Below are 9,166 nucleotides of genomic sequence, written 5' to 3'. Positions count from 1 at the left end.
TCTTTGACTGGAATTGCTCATTTAATTCTGGAAGGATTACTTACATTTGCTCAAGACAGCAGTTCAAATAAGGCTTGAGAGAGTAATATTTATAGGAATAAATCATGGCATAGTAATCGTTTTTATGTTACCATTCCTCCGACCAAATTCATGTTTAAAATAATTGCGTCGCCAAGGCCCACACTTAGTTTAGCCATTCACCACCACTCTTGATTATGAATCGTGTCTCCACTATGAACCATAACACCTGAGAGATGGGGTCATGTAACTCTGATCTCCAGAGACAAAATAAGCTATTATTAAAGTTAAAGTTTTTAATAATGCAGTTATTAAAGCAGTAAAGCAGACAAATATAGTCTGAGTGTTTAAGCCCCTGTGAAAAGAGATTGTCCCTGGGAGGAGTGTCATATTATTTGTACTGAAGTGTTCTGTCAGTGATACAACACAGTAGGGAGGAGCATGTCAACAAATCCCACAAGACATTGTTCACAATCTGAAGAGGGGCATCAGATAGCCTTGTATTCAACAGTGGCATATCATCCAGCTTGTCTCGACTCCTCTGTAGCTCATAAGTGCCTTGGAGTTCTTTCAAATTGGCCGCAGGGAAAGATAAGAGTGCTTTGGCATTTCAGCAATCCCCGTCTTCCTCTGTGACAGTTCACTGGTCTAGGGGAGTCAGTCACAGCTGTCACACTTGAACAGTAGAGGAAGAACCAGATACCTCTCCAAACACACTGTGATTGGCTGCATGGTATTAACTTATACCCTCAACTTTACTTTTACCTAAATCATTTCTAGGATACATTTTTATGGGGAAGATAATGAAAAAATAATGTATAGTACTGACATTTACAGTCCATTTTACTTTACAGTACTCATTCGTACAGAACATTGATTTAAACTTTAGGTGATATCATGTGTGTGAGAGGTACTGCTCTTGTAAGCCTATACCCCATAAAGGAGAACAGAACAACAACACAAACAATTAAGTCTTTATATCCCCATATCCTTCTGGGTTGACCCAGCGACATCTACTCAAACAACCTCTTCTTCTTGTCCTCGCTGTTCCTCCCATGTTTTCTTGAGGGGTATTTTTAGGAGCATCTTGTTTGCACAAGTTGCACCTGTTACATACTGTACATAGCTCCTAATCCTACACTCTAAAAAATTAGGGGTTCAACAAGGGTTATTCTAAGATCCTCAAAGTTCTTTGAAGAACCTTAAGGTTCTTGGCACTGAGAAATGCCCCCAAAAGGTACTTAGAAGAACCCCATAGGAGGTGGGGTTCATCGAGGAACCTCTGTGTGCAATAATAGTGTTTAACATGATTTATGAATGACTTCCTCATCTCTGTACCCCACACATACAATTATCTGTAAGGTCCCTCAGTCAAGCAGTGAATTTAAAACACAGATTCAACCACAAAGACCAGGGAGATTGTTCAATGCCTCGCAAAGGAGGGCACCTATTGGTAATAAAAAAGAAGCAGACATTGAACATCTCTTTGAGCATGGTGAAGTTATTAATTGGATGGTGTAACAATACACCCCATCACTACAAAGATACAGGCGTCCTTCCTAACTCAGTTGCCGGAGAGGAAGGAAACCGCTCAGGGATTTTACCAATGGTGACTTTAAAACAGTTACAGAGAAAACTGAGGATGGATCAACAACATTGTAGTTACTCCAAAATACTAACCTAAATGATAGAGTGAAAATAAGGGAGCCTGTACAGAATAAAAAATGTGGCAAAGCAATTAACTTTTTGTCCTGAATACAAAATGTTATGTTTGGGTCAAATCCAATACAGTGGGGAAAAAAAGTATTTAGTCAGCCACCAATTGTGCAAGTTCTCCCACTAAAAAAGATGAGAGAGGCCTGTAATTTTCATCATAGGTACACGTAAACTATGACAGACAAAATGAGGAAAAAAAATCCAGAAAATCACATTGTAGGATTTTTTATGAATATATTTGCAAATTATGGTGGAAAATAAGTATTTGGTCAATAACAAAAGTTTCTCAATACTTTGTTATATACCCTTTGTTGGCAATGACACAGGTCAAACGTTTTCTGTAAGTCTTCACAAGGTTTTCACACACTGTTGCTGGTATTTTGGCCCATTCCTCCATGCAGATCTCCTCTAGAGCAGTGATGTTTTGGGGCTGTCGCTGGGCAACACGGACTTTCAACTCCCTCCAAAGATTGTCTATGGAGTTGAGATCTGGAGACTGGCTAGGCCACTCCAGGTCCTTGAAATGCTTCTTACGAAGCCACTCCTTCGTTGCCCGGGCGGTGTGTTTGGGATCATTGTCATGCTGAAAGACCCAGCCACGTTTCATCTTCAATGCCCTTGCTGATGGAAGGAGGTTTTCACTCAAAATCTCACGATACATGGCCCCATTCATTCTTTCCTTTACACGGATCAGTCGTCCTGGTCCCTTTGCAGAAAAACAGCCCCAAAGCATGATGTTTCCACCCCCATGCTTCACAGTAGGTATGGTGTTCTTTGGATGCAACTCAGCATTCTTTGTCCTCCAAACACGACGAGTTGAGTTTTTACCAAAAAGTTCTATTTTGGTTTCATCTGACCATATGACATTCTCCCAATCCTCTTCTGGATCATCCAAATGCACTCTAGCAAAATTCAAACGGGCCTGGACATGTACTGGCTTAAGCAGGGGGACACGTCTGGCACTGCAGGATATGAGTCCCTGGCGGCGTAGTGTGTTACTGATGGTAGGCTTTGTTACTTTGGTCCCAGCTCTCTGCAGGTCATTCACTAGGTCCCCCCGTGTGGTTCTGGGATTTTTGCTCACCGTTCTTGTGCTGATAACAAGTTCAAACAGGTGCCATTAATACAGGTAACGAGTGGAGGACAGAGGAGCCTCTTTAAGAAGAAGTTACAGGTCTGTGAGAGCCAGAAATCTTGCTTGTTTGTAGGTGATCAAATACTTATTTTCCACCATAACTTGCAAATAAATTCATTAAAAATCCTACAATGTGATTTTCTGGATTTCTTTTCTCAATTTGTCTGTCATAGTTGACGTGTACCTATGATGAAAATTACAGGCCTCTCTCATCTTTTTAAGTGGGAGAACTTGCACAATTGGTGGCTGACTAAATACTTTTTTCCCCCACTGTACAACACATAACTGAGCACCACTCTCAATATTTTCAAGCAAAGTGGTGGCTGCATCATGTTATTGGCATGCTTAAAATCTTTAAGAACTGGGGAGTTTTTCAGGATAAAAAAGTAACGGAATGTAGCTAAGCACAGGAAAAATCCTTGAGGAAAAATCCTTGAGGAAAAATCCTAGAGGAATCCTATAATCTTTTAAAGAATAATGTGCAAATGTTGCACAATCCAGGTGTGGAAAGCTCTTACAGACTTACCCAGAAAGACTCACAGCTGTAATGGCTGCCAAAGGTGCTTCTACAAAGTATTGACTGAGTGGTGTGAATACTTATGTAAACGAGATATTCATGCTTTTCATTTTCAATAGATTTGCTAAAATATCTAAAAACATGTTTTCACTTTGCCATTATGCAGTATTATGTGTAGATGGGTGAGAAAATAAATCAATTTAGAAAATAATGCTGTAACACAACAAAATGTGGAATAAGTCAAGGGGTATGAATACTTTCTGAAGGCACTGTATGTACTTTGAAGCAGACTAAAGCACTAGATGAATAGTTTGCAGTGCTCTCTAATGTTCTCCCTGGGGTGTCTGCCTATCTCTTTTTATGGCAGGCACTAGACAGGCAGCTCTCTTATTAGCCTGGGCTTTGTCCAACTGCTGCCAGGCACAGCATGCTGCTCATACACACAGATCAAAGACCACAGAGACTTCTCATACACAGATATCAGATAGACTCAGAGCAGAAGCCATGCTATCCCAGGACATTCTGGGCTAATGGAGACAGATACTAGACACAGATACACTAACACAGTACCTGGCCAACTCATAATGGTTTAAAAAGTCTAGAAAAGCATCTAGGGCCTCTGATAGCCTGGTCCCAGATCTGTTTGTGCTGTATAGCCTTCTCCTAAACAGCTCTGGGACCAGGCTGGGCCAAAACAAAGTACACTGCTAAAAATAAATAAAGGGAACACTAAAATAACACATCCTAGATCTGAATGAATTAAATAATCTTATTAAATTCTTTTTTCTTTACATAGTTGAATGTGCTGACAACAAAATCACACAAAAATTATCAATGGAAATCAAATGTATCAACCCATGGAGGTCTGGATTTGGAGTCACCCTCAAAATTAAAGTGGAAAACCACACTACAGGCTGATCCAACTCTGATGTAATGTCCTTAAAACAAGTCAAAATGAGGCTCAGTAGTGTGTGTGGCCTCCACGTGCCTGTATGACCTCCCTACAACGCCTGGGCATGCTCCTGATGAGGTGGCGGATGGTCTCCTGAGGGATCTCCTCCCAGACCTGGACTAAAGCATCCGCCAACTCCTGGACAGTCTGTGGTGCAACGTGGCGTTGGTGGATGGAGCGAGACATGATGTCCCAGATGTGCTCAATTGGATTCAGGTCTGGGGAACAGGCGGGCCAGTCCATAGCATCAATGCCTTCCTCTTGCAGGAACTGCTGACACACTCCAGCCACATGAGGTCTAGCATTGTCTTGCATTAGGAGGAACCAACCGCACCAGCATATGGTTAATGGCAGTCAGGTTACCTCTGGCGAGCACATGGAGGGCTGTGCGGCCCCCCAAAGAAATGCCACCCCACACCATGACTGACCCACCGCCAAACCGGTCATGCTGGAGGATGTTGCAGGCAGCAGAACGTTCTCCACGGCGTCTCCAGACTCTGTCATGTCTGTCACATGTGCTCAGTGTGAACCTGCTTTCATCTGTGAAGAGCACAGGGCGCCAGTGGCGAATTTGCCAATCTTGGTGTTCTCTGGCAAATGCCAAACGTCCTGAACGGTGTTGGGCTGTAAGCACAACCCCCACCTGTGGACGTCAGGCCCTCATACCACCCTCATGGAGTCTGTTTCTGACCGTTTGAGCAGACACATGCACATTTGTGGCCTGCTGGAGGTCATTTTGCAGGGCTCTGGCAGTGCTCCTCCTGCTCCTCCTTGCACAAAGGCGGAGGTAGCGGTCCTGCTGCTGGGTTGTTGCCCTCCTACGGCCTCCTCCACGTCTCCTGATGTATTGGCCTGTCTCCTGGTAGCGCCTCCATGCTCTGGACACTACGCTGACAGACACAGCAAACCTTCTTGCCACAGCTCGCATTGATGTGCCATCCTGGATGAGCTGCACTACCTGAGCCACTTGTGTGGGTTGTAGACTCCGTCTCATGCTACCACTAGAGTGAAAGCACCGCCAGCATTCAAAAGTGACCAAAACATCAGCCAGGAAGCATAGGAACTGAGAAGTGGTCTGTGGTCACCACCTGCAAAACCAGTCCTTTATTGGGGGTGTCTTGCCTATAATTTCCACCTGTTGTCTATTCCATTTGCACAACAGCATGTGAAATGTATTGTCAATCAGTGTTGCTTCTTAAGTGGACAGTTTGATTTCACAGAAGTGTGATTGACTTGGAGTTACATTGTGTTGTTTAAGTGTTCCCTTTATTTTTTTTGAGCAGTGTACATGGAATTATATTTACACAGAGTTAACTTATCTGTGTAAATTATATTTAGGTATTCTTACTGGGGAAGTGATAAACCATTTTACTACAGTGGAATTTCATGCCCATGCCTCGCTTCATATTTCAGCTATTCAGTCTCATAAAAATGCTTATCGAGGGCACTGAAGTATCTGACCCTCTGATTCTATGGCCCTCCATTACTGGGAACTTGGGATAACATCAAACTTACTGTATCTCTCTGTCAGTCATGTAATACATGTTCTACCTTGATGCCTCTAAGCCCATCCTAACAGTATACCCCTCAATCCCATACCACTGGTCTGACAATAGCATTGTGGTGAGTAGAGTATTCCCAGAATTCTCAGGGTGGTGGGAAGTATGTGGCCCTGTAACGCGGTCGGTCGTAACGCGGTCGTGGGTGAGTGTCAGCGTAATGGTCTCTGGTAATAACTATGTGAACCCTGCAGACCTCTGGCAGTCCTCTTCATTAACCAGGACTTTCTGGTATTTTGATAAAAAATCTTAGCACAATGGGTCAGGTGAAAAGGGGCTTTTAATGCAATAGACATTGTCTACATTCTCAGAGTATTCGAATTCCACAATGGGATCAATAGCTACATTTCATTCCTTCCAAAAGCTTCCATATGTGCCTGTATTGTAACACATGGGTGCAGAAAGGTTCTTAGAACCCCCCATGTCACTATAGTTTAAGAACTCCTGAGAAAGGCAGATGATTTCATCTTCACAACGTTGAGACTAGTTGAACAATTCCTGTTCATTTTTCACACCAGGTGGGTGCTCCGACAGACAGACACCGACACGCTAGATGATTGTTTGACAACAGCTACCCATCTAATTTACAATGTGGTTTGGGCGGAGCAGAACCTTGCTACCTCTGAGGTCACCCACCCACAGATAACATCCATGTGTGATGTGTATGTGTAGCTCTGGGTGCAGCATTCAAAAGGGTGGCTGCAGCTGGCCTGGGAACATTACGTCATTGGTGTGTCATTTTCCCTCTGCGGCAGCATGTATGCCAAGGAGTTGGGGTTGGAGGGTGGGAGGTTTCTAAGAGTCAGCTTGCCTCAGATGAAAGACAACAGCTGATTCAGAAAGTTTTATTGTGACGACATGTGGCACTATACCTCTTCAAAAAATGTAGCTACACTCCTATTGACTTTCACTTCCCAATATGTTTTAACAGAGAAGTTTCCTTTGAAAACTGAGTGAAGGGAACACATTAAACCACATATAGCCCAGGCTTCTCACACGGCAACAAGACGAGATTTGGAAGGGTGGCCCTGCGAGACTAGACCATATAAAGCTTACAGGCTATTTTATGGGGCTGTACAATTCCAATTGTAAACCAGTAGATTGTGCCATTTTGCCTTCACCTGTCCAGCACCATGAGATCAGCGATTATAGTATTGAGATTCACCCTTCCTGCTAAGAATTCTGGGTACTATCCTGCAGAAGGAGGGAGCAGCTGTGCCAGTGTAATTTACAAATCACCTCCCTCAGACTTTAGAGCGGGCCAGAATTAGTACCTGTCTCAGCTCTAACCAACACCAGCTCAATATAGCACAAGGCTCACTGCTGTCTCAGAAATACCAATCTACCTTACACTCCACTGACAGAGGAGCAGCATAAAAGGGACCCTGCCTGAAGAAGTCTCCTCTAGAGCAGTAATTGTCTCTTGAAACCACAGGATCATGTTCTGTTATTGCGGTAGTAGTGCATGTTTTTATGTGCAGGATGTGATGCTATGATTGATGTGATTATTAAAGCTTTACTACAGTATACATGCCAGTAGTCTGTCACAGGCTTTCACCTCATCTTTAAACAACATGATCCAGGAATCCCAGGCTTATACGTTAGTAGTGCAAAAATACGACTCCTCTGTCATCTGTGACTTGATTTCCAGCTGGCCTGAACCTGAGAATGTAGATTAATCTAGGAGAAGGCTGCTGGAATCAGGCACAATGTTAGCCTGTCCATTCATGATCACATTCCTGTATTCAATAAGACAACTGAAAAACACAACAGGTAAAAACAACACAATTCTGCAGGCCATATTAATTTGAAAACCTTTATTTTCAGTGAATACAAAAAATATGTTTTCTTGTGGCCAGATAAATAGTTTACATAGTGTATGTCATTGTCACTTCATATCGATCTTTCTTGTAGTACTGCACTTTAATTATCATTGAATTCATTATAGGACAAACATACAGGTATGAATAGTTTCTCCCTACCATTGAAATGTGTCACACTACATTAACAGTGACAGCTATATATCTTAATATCCTTATTACATTTATAATTCAAAAAAACTATTCATCGTGGCTTGAAAGAGAAAGAAGAAATGCAATCCAAAAAACTTCTATGATTTACTTGTAACTTACAATAACTGAACAACAGACTCCAATCTGTCATACGTACATAGTTCAGAAGCCTTGGTACATGCCCATGGAATGCAGTACAAAAATGTGTTGTCTTCATATATATCATATACATACGTATACATATACTGATGGTACTTTTTACACAGCGACACATTCGTCTCTGCCCTCAAGGCCATGGGTGCATCAGGCAGAAAGATGGAGACAGAGGTACAGTTTATAGGACAATGCAGTAGTACCTGTGAGGCCTCACGGATCTTGCCGTGTTTTTCATCTCTTGGTAATAGGCTATGACAGGAACAACTAAAAAACCTACTCATTGATACTGACCACACTCCATTATCCAGCTAGATAAGCTGTCACAAGCAGACCAGATGCTGTATGGGCTACAGACTAAGGCACTAATGACATAATACTACAAAGACCAGATGTGTGAACTCAGACATAACTGTACCTCTGTTTGAATTGTAGAGTCCACTGTCACACATCAATACAGAATAACAAATTTCTAACGTGGACCATTTGTAGTTTGTTATGGTTTATTGTCCTTATGTTCAGAATACCAATACCATTCAGTGCGTTGTGTACTGTAGGTGTATTTTCTGTTCCGAAAGTAATAGCAGAACCCCGAAGCCATGCACATGACTGACACCGCAAGAGCAGAACATTACCTCACAATAATTGTTAGTTTGCTAACCGACACTCACTGACTGTCCATAAAACGAATAAAACCAAACACTAGAACCAAACCTGGGTTGTGTTCATTAGGATTTTAAATATTTTTTATGAGCATTTCCTATTGGACAATTCTAGGTAGTCACTCCCGGTTTCAGTCAGTTTTCCTCCTTTTGGTGCCTAATGAACACAACCCTGGCAAAAAGAAGGTAAATATACTTCAATAGTAGCATTTCCCACTACAGTTACATAGAGCACCATTAGAGTAAGCGAGAGACGGATTCAACAGGTGAACAACAAAAGGATGTGATCCACTGTAATGGTCCAACAGGCCCCTATGGAGGGATGGGGGACTTTGCCCCGTGTAAGACAGCAGGGGTAACCATCAGAAGCACAGTACATTGTGCATAGTCCGCTTCGCATTCATTCAAGAGGTCTGGGGTGTTACAATATGAGAGCCATCCA

The sequence above is a fragment of the Coregonus lavaretus genome, assembly GCF_964263955.1.
Source record: "Coregonus lavaretus genome assembly, contig: HAP1_SCAFFOLD_467, whole genome shotgun sequence".
Lineage (NCBI taxonomy): Eukaryota > Metazoa > Chordata > Actinopteri > Salmoniformes > Salmonidae > Coregonus > Coregonus lavaretus.
This window is presented reverse-complemented; position numbering follows the sequence as displayed.